This window comes from Miniopterus schreibersii (assembly GCF_964146895.1).
Source record: "Miniopterus schreibersii genome assembly, chromosome: 5".
Lineage (NCBI taxonomy): Eukaryota > Metazoa > Chordata > Mammalia > Chiroptera > Miniopteridae > Miniopterus > Miniopterus schreibersii.
Window position 1 is genome coordinate 53,122,786 of NC_138106.1, and position 16,163 is coordinate 53,138,948.

Consider the following 16,163-nt stretch of genomic DNA (forward strand, 5'->3'; position numbering starts at 1 on the left):
ATTTTTCATCTCTTCTGAGAGATTCTACTGTTTGTTTTAGAAGTTTATCACCAGCCTTCTTTTATGATTTTTCAGTTAGAACATGAAACAGAAGAACAAATTAGGGTTGGGTATCAGAAAGAGTGTTTGTGGCAAATCCTGCTTTAGGACAGGTAACTACTAAAATACAGGGGAGGTTGGCCATATCCCTAGGCAGTGTCAACTTACTGACAATCAGGGTTTCTCTAAAGTTTGGTCTTAGTACAAGGTTAAAAGTTATCACCCTTGGTGAGAAATGTTCCTCATATATATGAAGACCCAGCCACACCCTTAAGTGGAAGCTTTAGAGGAGTACATGATAATGTAAAGATACGTAAGAGAAAAGTAACAGGAGTTAATTCAATTTAGGATCCGTTTCAGGAACAGGTCCCAGATTTTAATCATACACCTAGATCTTTTATTGTTCCTGCCCTGTCACAAGGATAAGGTCTTGGTTTTATGGAAGGAGATTCTCCATCAAAAGGAATGTCTTTGCCATGTCGGCACCATTTGTTCACTGAGTTTTAATATAATGGACCATATATTAAACATGATTAAACATATATTGAATATTGTGGTGTTTGCCTATATCTCTGGCAGGATCTGGGAATTTTAAAAATTCGTCCTAGCCCCTGGTTCAGAGCAAACATTGACCCAGAAATCTTATAGGTTTGAGAATGTTTCTAAGCAACATGAAGAATGGGGAATACAGACTGGAGAAAGATCAGGAAAAAAAGGTAGAAGCCAGAGAACTATCACCAAGAAATTGAATCTAAACATGGGATTTCTTGGAATTTAGTTCCTCGGTGCATCATACTGCTATAAATCCCCTCAAGAATCTTGTCCATTAGTAATCACAGCTTAAACCCTGAACCCACTGGTTAGAAACAATTCAGGGGAGTGAAATGCATCCATTAATCTGAGTGGCTAGCAGGTTTAATGTTCATCTGCAAAATGAAACATCACCATTTCTAAAACAAAATCTTTAGACTCGATTTCCAGTTAAAAAGGCAGAAATAACCTTGACCCAGGGCACTTTTTGAAGAATGAAAACTAATCCTAGGTTTTTCAACTGCAGAATTACCTCCTCTGAACAATTGCTCATCAGAAGGTTTTTGTCTTACTTGATTTGAAACCTAACATGGCTCTGCCCTGAAAGAACTGAGACTTACTGGAAAGGCGTTGACTTTCTGTTGGAAAGAATCATCCCATTGACCTTTGCCTTCTCTCCCAAGTCAGACAGACTCCTCCCTTGTCATGGGCATTTTTTTAAACTACATATTCAGACAACTGGGGCTATTCATAGAGACCTTGTAAAAGTACTCGTGATTTTCATGTTCTTGGAGGACAGAAACAGAGGTCTGCTTCTCCTCCAAAAATGGACTTACCTCCTTTGCACACAAAAACTAAACTCCTCAGCATGAGATTGTGTCTGAGTTATCACCCACCAAGTCGGTAGCCTCTTACCTACTCCAGAGTCACAGTTTCCATCCCCAGGTTGGTTGTGGTTTGACTGTTTCTATTGGTTTGTCTCCCAGAATTTCTATTTTGCTTTTTGCAGGCCTTGAATTATTTGTGAAAAATAATATGTGTGTGTGTACTACTTTTAATCTTATCTTTACAGATGCTATATTCACAATATTATGTGTATGAGAAGACTCTAGAATAATGGTTTAAACTTAGAGAGAAGAAAAGCACTGAATTTGGTTTAAAAAAAAGGAGCTGTGTTTTGTTTAGAAAGACATGGAGCCCCATTTTTTCCTCATTTGTTTAAAAGCAATTTGCTTACGTACCCTATCCCATGGGATTCACCATGGCCATGCTTTTCTCTTCATCTTCATAACTTTTTAGCTTAGAGTTAGTCTTGGTTCTCAATAGCTATCATTTTTATAGAAATATAAGTGTAATGCAATATCTGACCCATAAAAACTACTATTATTTTGGGACAAATGTTAAATATACCATAAAATAGTGAGATAAGACCCTGAGTTAAGAAATGCAAATCAGTTTAAAAAGCCTCCTTCTTTCCTAAGTATTTAAAATATTTCTCCCCCAAAGACTGCCTTTGCCCCAGTGATGTAAATTCTCCACCAGGGTTGGCATAATGTCTGTAAACATCTCCCTAAATGCAAAACGGGGTTTCCTAGCGGGAGAGAAGCAGACCATTCTCATTTGCATGTAGCTCTGCTGTGGGACGCGGCCAACTGCAGTTCAGGGCAGGGCCCTTCACCCAGCAACGCGTCGCTTTCCTCCCGCCCGGACGCTGGTGTTAACATTACGTTCAGGTTTAATATTACACCAGCGCAAATGTTTATGGATATTATGGAAAACTTATTTTAAAATCTTGATTTCCTTTCAGCGTATTTACATACTGTGTGCTGATTAATAAATTAGGCACCAATCATGTGTAAATCAATGTAAATCACTAGTTTATGTACATAATACAAACTATGTAAACTTCGGTTTTCAGGCAGGGCCCAAGTTCAGCTAAACCTAGGAATCTTAAAGAGAAAAAAAAAAAAACAAGATAAAAATAAATAAGAACCAAAACTTTTCATAAGTCAAAATGGGAAGAAGTAAGACTAATGGTCCAGACTTGAGGTTGTCCCACAAAGGAAGCAGGCCCAAGGGGAACTGTTCGGGCTTCATATCCTGCTCAAGTCACAGGAAGCCACCTCTTTGTTCCTTGAGGACTAAAGTGCAGTTTCTCCCAACTGTTTCCACAATTTTCTCACCTGATCCCAAAGCAAGGGAAATGACGAGACAGGGAGGAAGGGTTGTGAGGGCTCATGTGCCTGCTGCATTAACTCCAAATGTCTTCTTGTTACTTCTCACTTACCGTCTAAGACGTCTTAGTGAAATAGCTCCAGAGAAGTCCCCTACACCTTGATGAACAAAATATTAGTTTTTATTTTCCATCCATCGAAGACATTGGGAAAACTTCTTTGTCATCTTAATCCTAAGAAATTGTGGAATATAAGAAATGCATGATATCTTTGAGAAATACCTTGCTAAGGCACCCTAGGAAATAACTACTTTTACCTAATCCATAGACCTCTATTTCTACGTATCTACCCTGAATATTGCAAATGAGGTCAAAACCATTTTAATCGGGAGCATCTCTCTCAGACACGTTCTCTTGGATTCTTTTTGAAATGTCTGATGTGTTTAACAGACATATAGGCTTTTTCTAAAATCTAAACAACTGATAACATAAAGAGTCATCAAGGAGATGACTTCAAGGATCACATGACTTTTCTGAAAGGACTGTTATAGAAAGAAATTTAGGTCAAATGAATAGTTCGCTTAAAATACACTCCTCAACCCAAGATACATGACAACTTTAGAGTGAGGTGGAAAGTGTGCTGGATCTATAGTCAGGAGAATTGGGGCCTAAGCCTGGGTCTGGCCACAAACAAGCCAGGTGCCCTTAAGCAAGTCCTTTAACCTTCCTGACTCTTGGTTTTCTCATTCTGAAAGTGAGGAATTTGAGTGACTTCTCTAAAACCTCTGTCAGCTCTAAGCTCTCTGACGCTGAATAAGAATTCAGTGCTCTCGCAGTGCTCTGCCCAGTGAGACGTTCCAAGCAGCTGTTTGGCATCTCTAGTTTGGTCTCTGGACTGTCTTCTCTTCTCACAACCATCATTCCAACATCTTCATTTCAAAAGCCAAATCTTCCTAGAATATAAGATCCCTGGCCTGCTTCTGTAATTCTCTTCTGATCGAAACTTCTTAGCAATGTTGAAAAGGGACACGTTCAGACTAAACTGAAGGCACTTGAAATAGCTAGAGTTGTTTCCTTATTTATCATAAAAACTAACCCTTGAACTACATTTTAATAACCTTTCATAGGAAGGGAAATAACCAGATTGGGTATTGGGCATGCTAGTAAGTGAGGAAGTTGTGCATATGAAAGGAAACATCAGTTTTCTCTGATCCCAGGCCAAGAGCCTCACTGTGGTCAATGTATGTCCTTGAAAACACTTTGCTAGTGCTGGTGATAGAAAGCACGTGGTCCCAGGCAGGTTCAAATGCAGTTCCATGAGAAAAGGGCAAGATAACATATTCTGTTTTGGAAGGAATTTCTTATGGCATAAGTTTTCCTAAACTTGACTTACAGTCTATGAAGTCAAGACAGTGTATGGAGAGAAAATAAACCTCATTTTCAAAAAGTACAAGTTGACATCATCTAAAGAAGACAAGTTGAAAATAGGACAGAAATGAACACATTTTAGGAGGTTACAGAGCTGAATGTAGTAAGCGTTGTGAAGGCCAAAAACCAAATATGAAAGTTAAGTTCTCCGAGAGGAGGGTAAGCAGAAAGGATGGTTTCTCAGGTGGTTGATGAGGAACTACTTTCTTGTGCCATGTTCTGGATGGATTGAGCACAGACCCATTTGTCTTGTCCCATCAAAGTATAGCCCCCCACTATCCTAGAGGCTCAATTCAGCATCTGTCCAATGGTAGCTTTCCATGCATTGCTTAAGAGAACAGAAAGAATGGGAGTCTCCTGTAACTGAAGAGCAGGGATTGCACATAACTTTCCAGCATTACTATCACTTTACGTAGCTAAGGAAACACCATGTACTTCGAGTACTTACAAAGCTCTCCTTGAGTGGGGGAATGACCTGTGCACGGGACAGCTCCCCATTTCCATGGGTATTTCAGAGGTGCCTCCTTCTGAGTGGTGCTCCTGGATCTGCTCCTGCAGCTGCGTTCTTCTCTGCACAAGCCCTCCCTATGTAAAGCCAGGCCCAGTGTTCAAATCTGCTTCTTGCAAATGGAAATACCTGGAACTACTAGCTTCATGACACGTGGCAGTAATTCTAAGCTATCTGGAGCCTTTTTGAACCCACTTCCTTAAGTCTTCGCTCTTCACCAGAGAATGTAAATGGTTCATCCTGGTGAATTATGGCCAAGCTCTGCAACCTAAGTATTTACTGGGAGTGGGGGAAGGTTGAAGGGAGGAAATTACCGGGGGAGAGAAGCATGGGAGAACACCTCCAACTCCCTCCCGCCGCCCCCAGTGCTTCACCCCTTCCTTCTCACTGCTGTACTGAATGGTGTATAAATCCTGCTCTTGGTTAGAATTCTCCTTATTAACAGTGTTATATACATATAAATATATATATAAATATATAAATATATTCCTTTTTTCAGCCCTGTAGACATAAACAGTACTTTCCTTGATATAAACACATGGCCATTTTTTGTTTGTGTTATTTTTGGTTGTTCGAGGTTTTTAATTTTTGTTTAATGGGTGGATTTTTCCCCTGGATAATAGCTCTGTGAAGGAACATAAAAAGCGCAGTGTGTGTAAAAAAAAAAAAAATTAAAATTGAAAAAAGCTTTTTCCCTTTTCTTTTTCAATGTATTTAAATTCTGTTTCTCTCTTCTGTTACTTTACACGTATGAATGCTCTGCTCTTCTGTGATCTTAAAACAAAATGAAATAAACGTGAAAAGGAGATGTGTCTTCATTGACCGGAGTCAGTGATCTTGTGGTTGGCCAAGCTGCTTCTTGGAAATTTTCATGAATCAGACAGTTTGCTTTCTATTCTTGCCAAGAGCTATTACCTTCACAAAATGTTTCCAGAATCTGCGTAGAATCCCTGTATCATTGCACAGGACAGACAGGAGATGGCAAGAGACGATGAAAAACAAGCAATCCACAATTGAAAGAAGTGAGGTGGACCAGCTGTGTATCAGAAATGATTGAGAAGGTCTAAAGGTTGACTTTTAGGAACCAAATTGGGTCATAAAAACAACAACAAGAGAACTGATCCCAAGTCACAGCGGGTGGCTGGGGGAGAGGGGGAGTAAGTGAGCACTTATGACCAGCGCCGATCATCAATAAAGGGCTTCAGAAGCAAAACCCTTGGTCTCCTCTGATTCAAAGAGACAGCATTAAGAACACAATCTCCCCAAACTTGAATTTTATATAAAACTGAAAATGCTCTTCTTTAATGACTTTGCCAAACTCAAGGTTAAAGACCTGGTGCTCAAACAAGGCAGCTCTCACATCAGTCACCGGCCACTAACTCAGGGTCCTCCAGCCACCCTCATTTCTGATCAGCTGGCAAAAGCATACTCTCTGATTTAATAATTTCTAGAATGACTCACAGAACTCAGGAAAAGTGTTACACTTATGATTACAGTTTTATTATAACAAAAGGGTGCAAATCAGAACCAGTCAAAAGGAGAGACACAAGCACAAAGTCTGAGAGAGTCCCCAGTGTGAAGTTCCCACTGTCTTTCCCTGTGGAGTCAGGACACGTTGCCCTCCCAGCACACTGATGTGTGGCAGGCAGTACACAGAACGGTGCCCAGGCTTTGGTGCCCAGAGTTTATATTGGAGTTTCACTACTAAGGCATGATTGATTGAATCATTGGTTACACAGTTCAACTCGATCTCCAGGTTCCATTCCCTGCTGGAGGTTCAAACTGGTATCACTAACACATGACTCAAGCTCTACTTTAACCATATGGCTCATCTTCTGACTTGGCCAATCCCATCCTGAGTCATCTTAACATACAACTATCTAGGGGCCCACCATAAGTCACCTCATTACTATCTACCATTTACCCCCCCTAAGGGGGACCAACTTGAATAACAAAGAAGCCCTTACTACAGTTGTTCCTCGACTTATGGTAGGGTTACCTCTGAACAAACCCATTCCATCAGAAATTGGAAATAGCCTAAGTCAAAAATGCATTTAATACACCTAACCTGCTGAACATCATAGCTTAGTCTAGCCTACAGCAAGCATGCTCAGGACACTTACATTGGCCAACAGCTGGGCGATTATCTCGAGTTTCATCTCAAAAGCTATTGCCTTTCTCTTCTCATCAGAAGAAGGAGACACAGATGGGTGTTTCTATAGACATGATGATATACGAGAACACAACACAATGTCCAAAAAGTGCTGGCAACACAGTGCACTGTAGAGTACCGGTTGTTTACCCTCATGATCGCATGGCTGACTGGGAGCTGTGGCTCACTGCCACTGTCCAGCATCATGAGAGAGTGTCGTCCTGCATATTTCTAGCCCAGGAAAAGATCCAAATTCGAAGTATGGTTTCTACTGAATGCGTATCTCTTTCGTGGAATCCTAAGTTGAGCTATCGTAAGTAGGGGAACGGTGTACTTGGAAATTTTCAAGGACCTAGAGGTTACCGCCCAGGAACCACGGACAAAGGCTAGTCAACATCTTTATTCTATATCTTTTGCTGCCAATCTTGTAAAAAAACACTTGGAATCTCTAATAGCAATTTCTAATTGTCCCCAGCTGGGTTGATATTTTATTTCCTTTAAGCCACAGAAGCTTCAGGGTTTGAAAGTTAACACCACATTGAGGCTTTATCATCATTAGTTCCTCAAAAGAAATTCCTCCTAGTATACCCAACCCCCGAAGAGTTAAGTAGCCCTTCCCAGAAAAAATGAGCCAAGAGAAGTCCTCTGTCATGCCCATTAAATACATATGGGCTCTCCCAAGACAGACATTCCTCTACCCTACCCTCACTCACCATGCAGCCACGTTCTAAGACCTGGAGACTCTGTCTCAAGTGTGACTAGTGATACAATGTGTAAAGACACAGAGCTCACCCTGTGCATCTGTTAATCCTTTGTTTTACGAACTCCATCTTCTAATGAGAAATCCCCAGCCAGGCTTCTTCCTCTTCTTCTTGGTTTTTTGTGTGTCTGTTTTTTAATATGACATGATGCATTATGGAAATAAGACTTTACACAATTGTGTGAGAAATGGGGCAAGTAAGGTCTGCGGAACTGAGAGATCTAAGAAAGTCTTAGCCCAGCCCTTCTGAAGCGCTATGGCTTCAGATGGACAAGTTAGGGGCTTGCAAGAGAATACCAGATGTGAGGCATGTCCGGCTGGAGCAGGGTGGCATGAGAGGACTGGTGGAGAAGTCAAAGGAAGTCTCTTGACTTTGCTCTGCTGGTCAACCTTCGGTTGCTGTAGGTCGGCAGAGCAGACGTCAGCAAGAAGAGCTGGGCACAGATCAAGGTGAGAGAGAAGAAGAACCCTCTGTGTCTGTCTCTCATGGCATCTAACCCTGATGATCTTCAGGCAGTATGACTGCTGCTTCTCTTCCAGTTTTCCAACCTTGTGTAAATTCCATTTTTGGCCAACTTTAGCCAGGAACCATATAAGGAAAGGGATCCTGGGAAACATGGTGCCAGCTTAGCCAGTTAGTCACAGTACAAAACTACTGCAGACTTTAACCTTCTCTTTCATGCTACACACTTTAATTACATGTTTCTTTTTTCCCATATGTGCATGTACACTTGCAAATGATCCTGAACTCTATGAGCAGGGGAATTTTTATCTTATACACCTCAGTGTCTAGAATAATGCCCCACCATATAGTAACTACAGGGTGGGACAAAAGTAGGTTTACAGCTATTCATGTAGAAAATAATACAATAATTAATAAATAATAGTACAAGAACAAACTCTGTGTTCCATGTGCTTAAAACTGTATCCAATGAATAATTGTTGGTTGAATTTTTTTGTTGCTACCTGGGTGTGTGCCCCAATTTGTGGTTCTTTTAGGCCTTTTAATTAGCTGAATGTCAGTCCCCTGTAAGTGATTAAATGATGGGCTTCAGCACATGATGCTTTCACAGGTGAGGGGACTTGGAACAGATGTGCCTGCAGGGTCTTAGGGAATTTCTAATGCTAAAATATAAGGCCACCAGACAGTCTAATAATGGACATATTTTGGGGTAGGACTTATCTCTATTAAGGGTCAGACAGCCATGAAGAAAAACTGACTCTAGAAACACATAAGATGAGGAAGCGTGACCCACTTAGACTATGGGAACTGAGGTATTTACAAGACATTTAACCAAGTGAACTCCCAAGACCTTAACACCTGATGCTGAAAACACGCAGCTTAATTCCTGGGTTCCCATGGGTAAAGCTGACAAACTAGTCCATCTACATTAGCCCTTCTTTCTTTTATACTCTGAACTACCTATAAGCTTCCCTGAGCTTACAGGCAGAAAAAAAAGCCACTGCTGGTATTAGATTGAGTGGACTTCTCATAGGAGAGGGTCACACAAGCTGGACAAGAAATTTTAGCACCATTTTCTTTCTTTTTTTAAGAATAGCTTATCAATTTTTAGACAGAGAAGAAGGGAGAGGGAGGGAGAGAGAGGGAAACATCACTGTGAGAGTACATCCATTGGCTGCCTCCTGCACGCCCCCTACTGGGGATGTGCTCTTGACCAGGAATCAAACTGGCAACCTCCTGGTGCACAGGAAGATGCCCGACCAACTGAGCCGCACTGGCCAAGGCTGGTCAACATCTTATGTACTGGCAGGGCCTCAAGCCTCCAGGGAAGATTCAGAGACTTGCTCAGTTTCTTGGAATTGGCCACTTACTCACTTCAGGAACCTAGGTTTTTTAGCTACAAGTTAATGATCTTGATCCAAACCAGGCTTCTTATTGTTCTGGAAGGACCCCAATTACCCAATTCTGCTCACATCCTAAATGAATATTGAGAAGAAACAAGAGATGAGAACACAAGAGAGTGAGTGAGTTTCGAAGTCTAGTTAGTGTTAGCGCAGGCCTGCAGGCTGCTCTCACAGAAGTCGCATTGGCTTCCCCGTGAGTCCCGTTTCCTTACTCTTGCCCATTCTCACCAGATCATAACTGGAATGAACTCAACTTTTTTTTTTTCCTCTTTAAAGTACCCTAAATAGGCAATAGGCTCCTCACCTTACCAAAGTCCTTTTGAAAATAACAAGTGATAAAGCAGAGGTTAAAACAAAAATTCCTGGTGGATACAATCACTGTTTTCATTAACATTCTAAATGGTTATTTTTAATGGTACATTTAACTGAAGCAAACTTATCCATGGGAAAAGAATGTGGCCGTTAACATGGGCATCTGTTGAACAAACTGAGGCTCCACATTCGGTGAAGCACGATTATAACACTAAGGATATGACATGCTAACGGCGGGCTCATTAGCATTAATTGCTGCATTTAGTTCCACTTAAAACCGCCTGTATATATCACACTTGCAAAATACATTAGCCTTTTTTAAATAAATACACCCTGAAATATTATCACATAAATAACAATGGAGCTAATTCCAGATCTGCATGTGTGATGTCGTCATGACAGAAAAAGGAGAGCTAATCATCTCGGTTGCCTGGCAGCTTGACCATAGAAAGCCACCTTTCGTCGACAGGGTGCAAAATTCAACCCAAAAGGGAGGCTCACACAGAAGGGTGTGGCAGCTGCCGACCTATGGTTACTTTCAGGACTTAACAGTTTGTTTAGTGGGAGTAGTGGAAGAAACCGGAGACGTGTGTACACGCAGATGCCGAATACCTGCCATGCTACGCGCTCATTCACTTGGTTCATTCACGAATCTTCCTGAGGGCTGGGCCCCAGGCCCCAGGCCCCAGGCCCCAGGCCCCAGGCCCCAGGAGCCAGGCTTAATTATTCACTTGCTCTCTGAGGGCAAGCTCCTGTCCTCTGGAGTTCAAGTCTGGCTGCAGACTGCCTTTTAACAAAGATTTATTTATAAATCAATCCTTTTATGATGCAAATAAGGTATTTTAACGACCCTTTCAAGGTCCTGCCATTGGACCAAACAGCTCTGGAAGCCCAGAGCTGGGCCCGAATGGAATCGGGGTCATTAAAAGATGGGGCTGGGACTAGGCTTTATGAATGGAAGATGAAGCTTTCAGAACCCTTTACCATCTGGTACGTCCCAATTCCTCCTTTTGCTTTAAATTACAGTAAAACCTCGATATAATGGACTAATTAGGGTGAAGGGGTGTCCATTAAAGCCAAAAAAGTCCATTATATAGTAAAGTAGGTTTTTCTGAATGCGTATGCTAAAAAATTGATAAATTTATTAGTTTTCCTGGTTTTATTTATGTGGACACATTTGTGTAATGAAAATTATGTATGAAAAGTTTAATTTCATAGAAAAGTTTTCTATATGTATTACTGTAATTTTTAATTTATACTGAATTTGTCTTGTAAATGCGGGCATTCACCAGTCACGGCGAGTAAACAAATGCACACGGCTGGGGTGTGGCTTAGTGCATATGGGAACATTGGCTGGCAGGCGTTCAAACTGCTGCAGGAAGTCAAGCCAGGAGTAGACAGAACCAATTACCACTGGGGATGTGGTGTGATCACGTGCTAATCATTAGCTGAACACTGTTTACAAGCGTGATTTAAATATGTACACTATAGTTGTAGATATGTAATGTTTATTTATGTCAGCAAAATTACTACAGTGGTTTTTCCAACATATGGCCTACTCGCTAAAATTTGTTAAAAATAACAGTGAAATAGCAAAAAATAACCTGTTAATTTAATTATAAGCAAATCTTGGTTTTAAATATGTACACTATAGATTTAAATATGTACACTATAGTTGTAGATATGTAATGTTTATTTATGTCAGCAAAATTACTACAGTGGTTTTTCCAACATATGGCCTACTCGCTAAAATTTGTTAAAAATAACAGTGAAATAGCAAAAAATAACCTGTTAATTTAATTATAAGCAAATCTTGGTTAAAAGCATTTTAAAATTAACAGGGCGTTAATTTTCACATATGACATGTGGACCGGAAATTTTGTCCCTTAAATCTAAAGTCTATTAAATTGAGGTCTGAAAAATGGTTTCCTGTACTATATATGGAAGCAGCACATACCATTTCATAGAACTGCTTACATAGTTTCCTTAGGGCACCAAATAGTAATAATAAATGCAGTAATAGTTAGTGGCAGACACTACCAGTTAGTCTGTGCGTCATGGATATGGGAACTAAGCCTCAGAAAATTAACTGCTTGGCTCAAGATCACACAACCAGCTGGATAGTGGGACCCCAGCACCTGACCTCCAGGCCTTCTGGGTCTAACATTAGTGTGGTTTCCACTACAGACCTCTCTCCCTGTGGAACCTGGAAGAGGACTCCCAGTTGCCATCTTCAGTAGCCCACATCAATATGCTTGAAGAGGGTTGTGGGCTAAATTGTGTCCCTTCAAAATTCATAGTTGAAGCTTGAACTCCTCAGTACACCTTAGAATGTATCTGTTTGGAGATAAGAACTTTGAAGAGGTAATTAAAGTTCAACGAGATCATAAGGTTGGGGCCTTAATCCAATATGACTGGTATCCTCATAAGAAGAGGAGACACCAGAGATGCAGGTAAACAGAGAGGAGGTCATGTGAGGACACATCAAGAAGGTGGCCATCTGCAAACCGAGGAGAGAGGCCTCAGGAGAAGCTGACCCTATTGGCATCTTAATCTTGGACTTCTGGGCTCCAGAACTTTGAGAAAATAAATTTCTGTTAATTAAGCCACCCAGTCTGTGGTCTTTTGTTATGGCAGTCTCAGCAGTGCAACACAGAGAGCAAGTTCATTGGTCCAGGAAAGGTTTTGCTAAATGTCCTTGCTTTTCAACCCTAGGCTGACAGTTACTATAGGGACATGTATTTTTGTTCTCACTCCAAATCTGAATGCAAACCACTGAGTCCTATAAAGTGGTAAATCATGTGGGTGGGGTAAGAAACCTTAGAAGGAGGGGTGTGTGTGTACGTGTGTGTGTAGGGATAAAAAAATTAGAAGATATGTTTGTGTGTGTGAGAGAGGGGGTTAATGTATGTACTGTGATATTTCATACATAAATACAAATATATATGTATATATATATATATATATATACACACACACACACACACACACACATAGCACTGCATTTCAATCAATTTCTATCAATAGAAAATAGAGTGGTTCCTACCCCCACTCCATGACCAGCAGATCCAGATTCATTTGAATTCTTTGTGATGAGCTCTCTTGAAGGCACAGCAGCTGGGCATGGAGTTGAGTGGCGCTCCCTGACCTCTACAGTAGACCAGCCCCACCACCACTCCAATGAAACCCAATTAAAGCCTGGCAAATACCCTGATGGAGGGTCATAAGAAAACGCACTGAACAGATTCAACAGAAAGATACGTAAAAGGAGTAAAAAAGAAAGCTAAGGAAATAAAATGTAAATGCTTGAATGTTAGAGGACCAATTAAACAATTAATTAATGATTTGAAGCTACAAGGTTGACTGGTTCTGAAAAACCTGTGGCAAACATGCTCTTCCCCACAGCATTGTCTTACCTTAAGTCTGAGCGGCACCTTCTGACTTTGCAAAGCATGTCCACACATATTAGCCCTTTTGAACTCTAACAACTTACTGAGACGAGAACACAACTGTCTGCATTTGACAATAACCATGTTACAGAAACCTTTTGTAATTTGAGGGCCCAACGCATTTTTTTTTTCTTCCTTTCCTGTGTGCGCGTTCAGTCCATTAACCACAATAAGAAATGGTTTGTCACCAAATGGCATCCCTGGAATATCCTTGCCATGTCCCAGAACAAGGGTCACACACTAAGGAGGACCACTCCCCAGAGAGCTCCCTCCGAATGAATGACCCATGATATGCCCATGGCCCCTGCACCCGTCCAATTATTCCGATAGGCAACCCCTCCTCATATGGCAAAATAAGCTGTATTGACCAAAACATTTCCATGAAACCATTTGTTGCGGTAAGCGAGCTTGGGCAGGACTGCCCACGCCCATATGCATTGGCGTATCTCCTGCCAAAACAGTTTTTATCATCCTGTCCAGGCTTTCTAAATGTGACCCCCCTCCCCCAAATCTGGAACAAGATTGAGGAATGTTGGCAAAATAATAACTGAAACTGAGAAATGGAAAATCTCCTTCTCCCTTCTCTCCGTTTGCACCCAGCCAGAGGCAGCACAGGCCTTGCAAAACCCCTCTCCTTTTGTTCTTCTAGAGAACACGGACGGGATTAGATCGGGGGTTGCCGATGTGATTCAAAGGATCCCATTTCTGAGGCTGCTTGTTGCTGTTGGGCTTTGTTTTGTTTGCTGATGAGTGGGTGGCAGAAGTCTTTGTGAGAGCGTTTGTCACACGCATTTGAATTCCGAGCAGCTACGGGTCTGTTTCCCAAAGGACGAGCTGGCCCGTGGAGGTCAGCGGCGCGCGCCAGCCCGAAACCTGGAGCCGGGAACAAAGGCGGCGGCGGCGGGAGGTAAGGAGCCGCTCGCCGCCTCCCGCGGCCGGACGCGCGGGTGGGGGCGTGAATGTTTCTGCCGCTCATGACCTAGGGACGTGGGAGACATGAGGACATTACAAGACTGAAAAATGGAAACTCATTTCCAGCAGCTGCCAGACAAAATAGGATGCAAAACAGGAGAGGTATACCGCAGCGTTCACAGGGCTCACTTCACCGGGGCCAACCCGCGCCTCTCGCCCACGGCGAGCCCGCCCCCTCTTTCACGCACGAGTCCCTCCCATTTCCCGGCACACTGTTGCTCCCGGCGTCTTTCCGCACCCTTTGCTGTCACTCCGTTCCCTCATCACTGTCTCTTTTCCGCTTTGCTTCTTAATTCCCTTCATGTGTCCCATTCCTTTCTCTCCCCTCCATGATGCGATCACAAACACCCCCACACACACACACACCCCTTCTCATTTATTAGTAATTGACCTGGGAGGCACATTTCCTGTCCCCAGCAGCTGAATGGAGCTGCAGAAACGCTCCCTTGAAAAACCCTGAGAAGCGACGCCGGGAGGGCTGCGGGGGGCGACGGTGCGGGGCTGCTGCGATGCCCGCAGGCGCCACGAGGGGGCAGAGGTGCGCCCCGGCGAGCGGGACGGGGAGGCGCGCGCGTCACCCACCGCGGCCGCCGACCGCCCGTCGGGATTCCGCCCGCGTCCCAGCTGAGCCGCCGCGAACAAGGGGCGAGCGGTTCCCGAGGAGCGCGGGCGGGGGGAATCCGCCTCGGGCTGGTACGGACCCGTCTTCCTGAAACAAAGGAGCGAGTCGCCTCCGCGTAGGGAAGGAGCAGGGGCAGAGCCGAGCGAGCCCGCGGCCCCGCAGCCCCGCGACTCCCGGAGGCTCCGTCCCTATGGTCCGCGCGTCCCCCTCGCCCCGGGACCCGCCCCTTGCTCCCGCGGGCCTTCTCCCCGTCCCCCTCCCCCGGCAGCCGGGCCGGTCACCTCTGTCGCCGGGTCAGGAGGGATCTAAAAGGCAGCGGTGTTCGGCCCGTCGGGGGACAGGCAGTGAGGGGCCGGCCCGCGGAGGGCGCGGGGGCAGGACCGGCGCGCGGGCCGGGAGGGGCCGCGGGGCCGCGGGGCCGCGGGTGCGGCTGCGAGAGGCGACAGTGTGGTGAACTCGGCGGCAGGGGGCAGTAACGCGGCCGGCCTGCAGCCGCTCCCGGCCGGGGTGGAGCCCTGCGGAGGTGTCTGTCTGTCTCCATCGGCCCCGGCCCCCGCGCGCGCCCGCGCCCGCGCACACACACACACACACACACCACACACACACCACACACACACACACCCCACACACACACACACCACACACACACACCACACACACACACACACACACCACACACACACACACACACACCCCACACACACACCACACACACACACGCACACACGCGGGTCCTGGTGCCCCCCTGCCCCCGCCTACACACACACACACACCACACACACACACCACACACACACACACACACCCCACACACACACACACGCACACACACGCACACACCACACACACACACACACCACACACACACACACACACCACACACACACACACACCCCACACACACACACACGCACACACACGCACACACGCGGGTCCTGGTGCCCCCCTGCCCCCGCCTACACACACACACACACACGCACACACACACCACACACACACCACACACACCACACACACACACACACCACACACACACACACGCGGGTCCTGGTGCCCCCCTGCCCCCGCCTACACACACACACACACGCACACGCACACACCACACACACACACACCACACACACACACCACACACACACACACACGCGGGTCCTGGTGCCCCCCTGCCCCCGCCTACACACACACACACACGCACACGCACACACCACACACACACACACCACACACACACACCACACACACACACACACGCGGGTCCTGGTGCCCCCCTGCCCCCGCCTACACACACACACACACACACACATGCGCGCGGGTCCTGGTGCCCCCCTGCCTCCGCCTACACACACCACAC